Raw genomic sequence first — 8,538 nt, forward strand, 5'->3', positions numbered from 1 at the left:
AGCATTTATTGCTTTTGCTTGTTTTACTAGGACATTCGCCTTGTAAATAATTAAAAACAAAATCACAAAATAAAATCAGAGTGACAACTTTGCTATACCTCGACACATCCGAAGCTAACTTCACCCAAGCGACACCTGCTAAGGCAATCCTAATTTTATGGCTTTTCAAAGTGATTAGCGAAGAATTTGAGCTAATGGCTGACCTTCAAAATAGGTCACGTCGTTATTTTTGGGCGCTAATGGCTCTTTATATAAAAAGTTTGAAACTCATTTGTATGTGTTTTTTTAAAACTTGTGTATTTTTACCTTCCTTTTATTAACTCGGGATGTAACTATGTAATATTGATGCGCCTAAAAGATGCAGCGATTTCCACTCCCAAGTTACATACCTGATGACAGTACGAATGGCATTTATAATAGGGAGGTTTTAGTTTTTTATACCCGAGCGCACTTGTGCACAATATTAATTTTGTTCACATAACGGTTGTTTGTAACAGCCAAAACGAATCGAGATAGATATAGACAAATGTATACATAAATGATCAGGATGAAAAAAGAAATCGATTAAGCCATGTCTGTCTGTCCGTCTGTCCGTGTACACGATAACTCGAGCAAAAATTGAGATATCTCAACGAAATTTGGTATGTAGGTTTCCCTTAATCCAAGGTAGGTTGGTATTGAAAATGGGCGAAATCGGACTTTAACCACGCCTACTTCCCATATAACGGTAATTTTCAGAAATACGAAAACTGCGATATTTTAGTAACTACTGGAGATTATTCACTCAAAATTGATATTTACAATAATTTTTAGACGAAAAATAAGAATATAATAAATTTTTGGAAAAGGGCGTAGCCACGCCCACTTATGGTTACATGTGTATACCTTGGTAACCGCTGCACCAATTTCTTCCAAACTTGGCACAGTTGTTGGCCTTGGTACAGCATAAAAAATCGCCGAAACTTTTTAAAATCGGACAATAACCACGCCCACGTCCCATATAACGGTAATTTAGAGAAATACAAAATCTTCGATAAATCAGTAAATATTGAAGCTAATTTATTCAAAATTGATGCTTGCAACAATTCTTTACCAAGAAATACGTTTATGGTAAAATTTTGGAAAATGGGCGTGGCACCGCCCACTTTGATCACATATAAGTATATCGGTAACCGTTCTACCAATTTGTACCAAACTCGGTGTGGTTATTGTGCTTGCCAAATATAAGCAAAACGTTGAAAATTATTGAAATCAAACTAAAAAAACGGCCGCTTCTCATATAACGGTAAATTTCAGAAATGCTTGAAACTTCAATATTTCGAAATTGAAGGACGCTAATTTACTCAAAATTGATACACCCCGGCTTACCATCTAGCGGAAGGTTTCGGAAAGGTGAAAAAACATATATTTAATACTTGCGCCGGGTATTTAATGTTCGGCTCCGCCCGAACTTAGACTTTCTTACTTGTTAAACTATAATTTTATTTTTTTATTTGAAACCGTTAGTTGTTTCCGCTTATCTCTGAATTATATTTGAAGAAAATATTAGTACATAAAACTAGGAGGTTAAATGATGAAAACTTGAAAAGACTTGGCGCCAAGGTGTAAGTTAAACAAAAATCGATAGGTTGTGTTGTGTATTAGCTATGTTTGTAAGCATTATGATTGTTGTTAATTATCATTTTCACAATTTACCAAGGTGCAAAATAACAAAACAAATTGAAAAGAAACCAATCAGCGAAAATTCGCTGAACGATGAATCATTGTCTACATATGTTTGTATATGCGTATATGAGCGAATGCCTGCAATGACTTAGAAAATAAACAAACTCACGTGCGTTAAGTAATTTGTTAGGCTGTTATTATTTACACGCAATAAGTGAATTGAATATTGATACTGAGTATGATCCTCACTGCAAAAACTGTGTGGTTATCATAAAAATACGAGCTTTCTACGTCTTTTTTCAAAGTAGTGGAGGATATGTAGGTTAGGGTGGTCCTTAAAAACCAAATGAACGATTTAACGGTCTCTAATTGGGACCTCAATTTAAATGTGATATCTATGATCGTGGTATTACCGATAGAGGGGGTGACACTGAAAAAAAATGGTTCATTTGATTTTTTAAGGACCAGCCTAATGTTGGTAAAATTTAAGCAGGTGACGATTGTATTAAGAAAAAAAGGTATTTAGATTTGTACATGCCAAGGCCTGAGCTACTTTATCTCAACTAATCGATAGCCGCCAATCTGTCTTATATTTAACGCCTTGCGAAAGACTATCTGAACTTGATGAACTATATCAATTTTGTACCGCGTTGTCAGACCAACTATCCTAACTCTATTTATTGTGTCTTAACTCCATAGCTTAATAGCTTAACATGGGACATGAATCGCCCAGGAAAATTTGTTTGCAAGAGCGTGCAATCGCTGGCATACGCCCTCGGTAACAAGAACCGCTAAGTTTGTTCTGCCCTTTTCAAGTTGGATAAGGAAGCAAAGCGAATGGGTCTGGTGGTCAACGAGGCCAAGACCAAGTATCTCCGGTCATCAAACAAACAGTCAGCGCATTTCGAGAAAGTGGAGAATTTCGTTTATTTGGGAACCAGCATTAACAGCGATAATAATGTCAGCATGGAAATCCAACGGAGAATTACCTTTGCCAACAAGTGCTACTTTGGAATGAATAGGGAATTAAGGCGGAAAGTCCTCTCTCAACGTACGAAAACCGCACTCTATTAGTCACTGATCATGCCAGTGTTGGTATATGGCGCAGAAGCATGGACAATGACAACATCCGATGAGGCGGCTCTTGGAGTATTCGAGAAAAAGATTTTGCGGAAGATTTACGGGCCTTTACGCGTTGGCAACGGCGTGTACCGCAGACGATGGTATGTGCTTTACAACGACATAGGCATAGTGCAGCGAATTAAAATACAACGGCTCCGCTGGCTTGGCTATATCATTCCGACGCTTCAGCTCTGAATGTATGCAACTCGGAAACCGCTGGTGGTAGCAGAGGTTAGAGGGAGGCCCCCACTGTTAAGAAAAGACCAAGTGGAGAAGGCACACAAGAGAAACGACTGGCGGGCTTTGTTGGATTCGGTCAAAATCGCTTAGGCGGATATAGCGGCAAATAAGAAGAAGAAGAACTACTATCGCAAGGATGAAATGAACACAACTGCGAAAACTGTTTTTAGGTTGTGTGACTGCAGCGGTACTTGTGTACATTTTTAAATTTAGTTGTAGCGCCAAAGTTCGATTGAGTATATTAATAGTTTATTGCCTCTTTTAAATCTGTCTGTTTTCAATACGCCAGTATGTCTGTGTCGCTGACAAGTTTATTATTTGAGTATGTCAAAACGAAAGCTCTACAGATTATCGAGGAAAATTCCAATTAAACGAATGTAGTGTTAACTAAAATTAGACAACTTTGAGGCTGACTAACTGACAATGAGCGCTGAAACCGGTTACTCAGTCACCGTTCATCCGCACACACACCTTTTTTGGCGTGGAAATTGCAAGTTGGCACTTTCAAGTGCAATGACAGTCGCCTGACGTTGTGGCGGCATGACGGCGGATATTCGCATGCATTTAATTAGAGGTCGACAACAGCTGATGGCGATAAACCGGTTGACAGGCAACGTCTAAAACACTGTAAGAGTTATTTGTTGTACGTTCATATATGTACATATCTATATTTTGTGCATGCAGTAGCACATGCATATGTAACCGTTTTATTTTTATTTTTTTTAATTGCGCGTAACATTTCGTAAATAAGTTAGTGCAGGTAAATGACAGTATATTGCCGTGTGCCAAGATAATTGCCGTAGTAGCAATTGATCCGTTGCCGGTTCTTTACTACTGTGCATGTTTAAGTACGTACGTGTTGTTGCTTTGTTTGTTTATGACATACTATACTTTTGACGCTTGGTGCATTAAGCTTAATATGCACATACACGTATGTGTACATTCGGAATGGCATGCTCATGGTCTTCTCGTTATTTTCTGAAAAAATATCCATACGAGTGGGTCAGTGTGGTACTTGCGTACTTTTCGGTTTTCCACGTTTGTTCTATCGATTTTTGGTGACGCGGGAAGGAAGGTTTTAAGTAGTCACGTTTTAGAAATGACATTAGTCTTGCATGCACGGGTTTACAATTGTAGGTATTTCTGTACGTGTGTATATAAAATCATATTATCTTATTAAATCATATTATTAAATATAAATGAGTTAGTCAAGTGTTTTAAAAATTTAAGCTTCAGTAATACATGAATATTGTTGCTTTGCGTTCTCATATGTAGATACATATATTGGGTTGCCTCAGCAAAAAAAGGTTTCAGTTTTTCCACGGGAATTATCAACTATATTATACCTTAAAACACCTTTTTTAAATATTTTCGGAAAATATTTATATTTGTATGAACAGGGCCGATTTGAAATAACCTCAAAAAATAGAGTTTTTCGCCTCAGATGATAGAAGAGTTTAAGGTTAAAAGGTCTGCATAAAAATTTTATCCATGCAATCATAAAGAGATTTTTGGCGGTATGTATTTTCAAATCATTCCAGCTTACGTAAATATGTATTAATATTTGTTCGAGCTACTTTCGCAATCAATTTTATTGTAATAAAGTGAAAGTTCCAAGTAGGTACGAATTACCGTTGATTTTTGGCATTTTTTTCTCGCAGTCTCTTCCATACAAAAACAAAATTTTCGAAAATACTTTATATCTCAAAAATGAATTCGATTTTGGACTAACTCCGAACCTTAATTGTTATACAAGATTTTAATGGGCTACAAAGCTGCATACACAAGAAAATTCTAAAAAAATCTGATAAAGGTTGAAAATTTGCACGAATTGTTACGAGTTTTGCACAAAGTTTAGAAATAATATGTTTATGTTTTATGTTGTGGAATAAACTATATTTTGATTAAAAATTGTCAGAAAAATATTACAATAAAAATTGTTGCATGTATTGTAAAAAATCAGCTGTGTCAATACATTTTGCCGGCATATCATGATCGAGTACCCTACCATGAACACTTCTTTCTATATGTCTGTATTTTTCATGCAAAAATAGATCTTGTGCCAAATTTTTGGTGTTTTGGAGAATCGTACTAGTCCTTGCCACATTAGAATTCAGAACTCGGATGTCTGGTGGACGTGGCACTAGACCGATTTTTACCATCTCTCAGATTTATGTCTTCCTAGGTTTATCCAAGTTACAAACCGAATTTCATTGAAATCCTATCAAATTTACCACATCCGCCCCTTGTGTAGTGGGCGTGGCTGTTCGCTAAATTTTACAATATTTTTATATTTAATCATTTCTAGGCAAAAGTACTACACGTTACAATTTTTAGCTAAATCGGGGCACATTTACTTCTTCTTGCCACATTTTGCATGAGGCTCTTCCACTGTGCGCCGTCGCTTCCGAATGTTCCTGGAAACGGACATCGCACCGTTGACGTTATGGCAGCTGTTTTAGAGGTAGGCAATAACACGTAAAAAATTAATTTTGGCTAACTTTAGAACTCTTCAGGCGCATTTAATAGAACATTTGCTGGTTCTGGCAAAGAATTGTTTTTTTTTTACTGAATGACATGTTACATCATTTTCTTTAACTTTAAGTTTTTTCAATAAAAAGAAGTAAATTAAATTATGAGAATTTTGAAAAACCGTTTCGGTCTATTATCGGAGCACTCCCAAAACTATCCGTCTAAGTTATCATTGGATGATTTAAGGACTCTTTTCACAAAATCATAGGCGAATAGGGAGTCCGCAAGGGTTCTTTGCGGATTATCTGAGGCAACTTTCTGGGACTCCAAAATCACTCATTTAAGGAGTCCTAAGGCACACTTTTCGGATCCTCTCTAGGAGCACCAGCGCACGGCACTTTTTCTTTAATATATGGCACTGTAACCGCCTAAGCGATTTTGGCCGCGCACCACACAGGGAGTCCTAATTGTGCACCCTGCGAACTCCGCTTGTTGGCTGGGAATCTTAGTATTCGTCTGAGTTTTAGTTTCTGCCTTTGCCTTTGTATAAATAAGCCTTAATACTAACCTTAAACCGCTGAATAGCACTTATCGGAAGTTCACTCTGAATATTAATTAATGCGGTAATAAAGAGGCGAAATAGATATCCTTCCGTTGCATCGTAAAATCGAAAAAGCAACAAAGTCTACTGCATTATCATCGGATTCTGCGCTAAGTTTGATGTTTCATCAGGAAGTTCGTTGCAAGATTTTATTACATAGAAGTGAAACTTAATTAAAGCTTGTAAAATTAGGAACAATGAAGTAACACACATATTTTTGTTGCAACATGTAATGCATTTTACAGCATTAGAAATACTATTTGCCATGATTTTTGAATGTATCCGTTTTGCGCTGAAGGAATTATACTCATAAAAAGTGCAAAATATACCAAAAGTACTCATAGCGCGTCAAATTTATTATCAAAATGACTTTGATATTTGTTTTAATTAAAATATTATTCAAATAAATTTAAAAGTGGGTAATACAAAATAGTCCGGTTCTGGAGATTTACCCATACTTACGTACATATTTATAGTATAGAATTTATTAAGCAACTATCAATCACGAAATTGTCATTCAAAATATTTGTTTTAACTACTCAATAGCTAGTTGACTCTTTTGGAAAAATTAGACTGCCTTTGTATGTAAATGTGGAAAAGCACACATATGAATGTATGTACATTAGACCGCATTACCTTCAAGCAAACAAAATAAAGTACACCATACACCTTCGAATCTATATTTTTGGAAGGCAATTTCGAAATTAATTTTGCTACCTGTTTACGTTTTTCGATGGCACCTACCACCTAGTCGAAATGCTTCGATTTTCAATAATTAACTAACATTTGGTTGATACGTTTGCTGATAAAAACTGAGTTATGGTGGGTAAGTTCTAGAATAGCTCAATAAACTTTGAAAAAACAAAATCTCCCCCAGACAAAAACATTGAAATATTATACTTTAAGATCCGACTATAATACTGAAGATATAACGAAAAATGACAAAATACGACGGAAAAGAAAAAACCAATCGTTACCTAAACGTGAAAAGGTGGCAAATCAATTTTTTTAAATTGTTCAGGGGAGACGAAGAATCGACGTAGTTTCGCATTATCTGTCATTCTGCGTCTAATAGTAAATTTTGCAAAAAAGTGGACTTGGCACCTTTTCCCCTTTAAGTAGCGAATTTTTTTTTCGAAATGGTCCTCCAAAAATACTTTAGATTCGAAGGAGAGGGCTAACTTTTTTCTTGATACAGTCTAATGTACATACATACATATGTGTGTTGGTGTTGGTTGATTTTTCCGACAGGGTGGTAAGATGGGTTATTTTGGAACGAATTTCCGTCATCCCTTGTCAAGTTTGGTTTGCTTGTCAAACTTGACAAGGGATGACGGAAGCTCGTTCCAAAATAAATCATACATACATATGTTTATATTTGTATATGAAAAAATATTCATCTTGCATTTAACAATAAGAAAAGAAATCAAAAGCTCACAGTGTCTTTTAATTGTCGCTTAACACCAATTCATTCCTAATGGAGTTTCCTTATCAACAGCTTGCTATCTACCACCATACAATAAAATTCAAAAAAAAAAAATCATCAAGTCATTCAGTTAGCAGTGAGTGCATTTTTAAGTTCCTTTTGTACACTTACGCTTTGGAAAGGTGCTCAACTGAACAGAATTACACTTTAATGGCCTTATTCATAAAAAATAAAGTAGCTTTAAAAAAGGTTTATAAACTGAAAAATGTATGAAAACGTCATTTTATATAGCTTTTTAAACCTACTTTATTTTTTATGAATAATGCCATAAGTGTTTATCACAACGATTACAAAAATATACAGAAAATATTGAAATTATGTATGTATGTATACTTATTTGTATGTATGTATGTATTTACTTAAGTATTTTTAGACGCTACTTGTTTTGTATTTGAAGTACATAAGTATACATGCGCCTTGACGTTCAATGAATTGAGTCTTGATGTAAACATCAAAAGTCTCGCGGAAAAAGTCTTCACGTAATCGAACGATTTTTAATTGCCTATGCATACAAAACCTGGAAAAAAGCAAACAATTCATTGTAGTTAACCAAAGTGGTATTTCGGCGGAAAAAATACAATTTTTTGAATATTCAATTTCAAAATGATGTTTGCCTAAGAAAAATTCATTATAACTTTGTACGAAATTGGTAGTATTATACAGAATAAAAGCAACAAAAGTCAGACGAGTTTTATTCAACTAAAACTGATTGAGTTTTTTGTTCACTAAAGCAAAGTGTTTTTCTTATAACTTTTGTTTTAATTATTTTTATTGTAGGTTCATATGAAAATATAGCACCTACTAGACAAAATAGCAGACAAAAATGACACTTTATAAATGCTAACTACTTTTTTATGGCCAAAAACATTGTTCCTCGGTATTCCTCCGACTTTTAGCTATACAAAAATTCAAATCTGGAAAATTTTGCGCATATTTGCGACTTTTGACGTAG

The 8,538-nt window shown here is 35.1% G+C and overlaps 1 protein-coding gene and 1 long non-coding RNA gene across 6 annotated transcripts in view; one reads left to right on the plus strand and one right to left on the minus strand.

Annotated features, from left to right (window-relative positions):
* The window catches only part of LOC118740959, a 20,431-nt gene extending 15,608 nt beyond the window's left edge, over window positions 1-4,823 (minus strand). Inside the window, exon 1 of the long non-coding RNA XR_004993199.1 lies at window positions 4,813-4,823. This is a non-coding gene — a long non-coding RNA (uncharacterized LOC118740959). The remainder of the gene's footprint in view (window positions 1-4,812) is intronic.
* LOC118740957 (solute carrier family 66 member 2-like) overlaps window positions 1-8,538 on the plus strand; it is a 129,521-nt gene that overhangs the window by 80,412 nt on the left and 40,571 nt on the right. The window lies entirely within an intron of this gene.

The sequence above is a fragment of the Rhagoletis pomonella genome, unplaced genomic scaffold (genome assembly GCF_013731165.1).
Source record: "Rhagoletis pomonella isolate Grant_MI unplaced genomic scaffold, Rhpom_1.0 Rhpom_scaffold_00006, whole genome shotgun sequence".
Lineage (NCBI taxonomy): Eukaryota > Metazoa > Arthropoda > Insecta > Diptera > Tephritidae > Rhagoletis > Rhagoletis pomonella.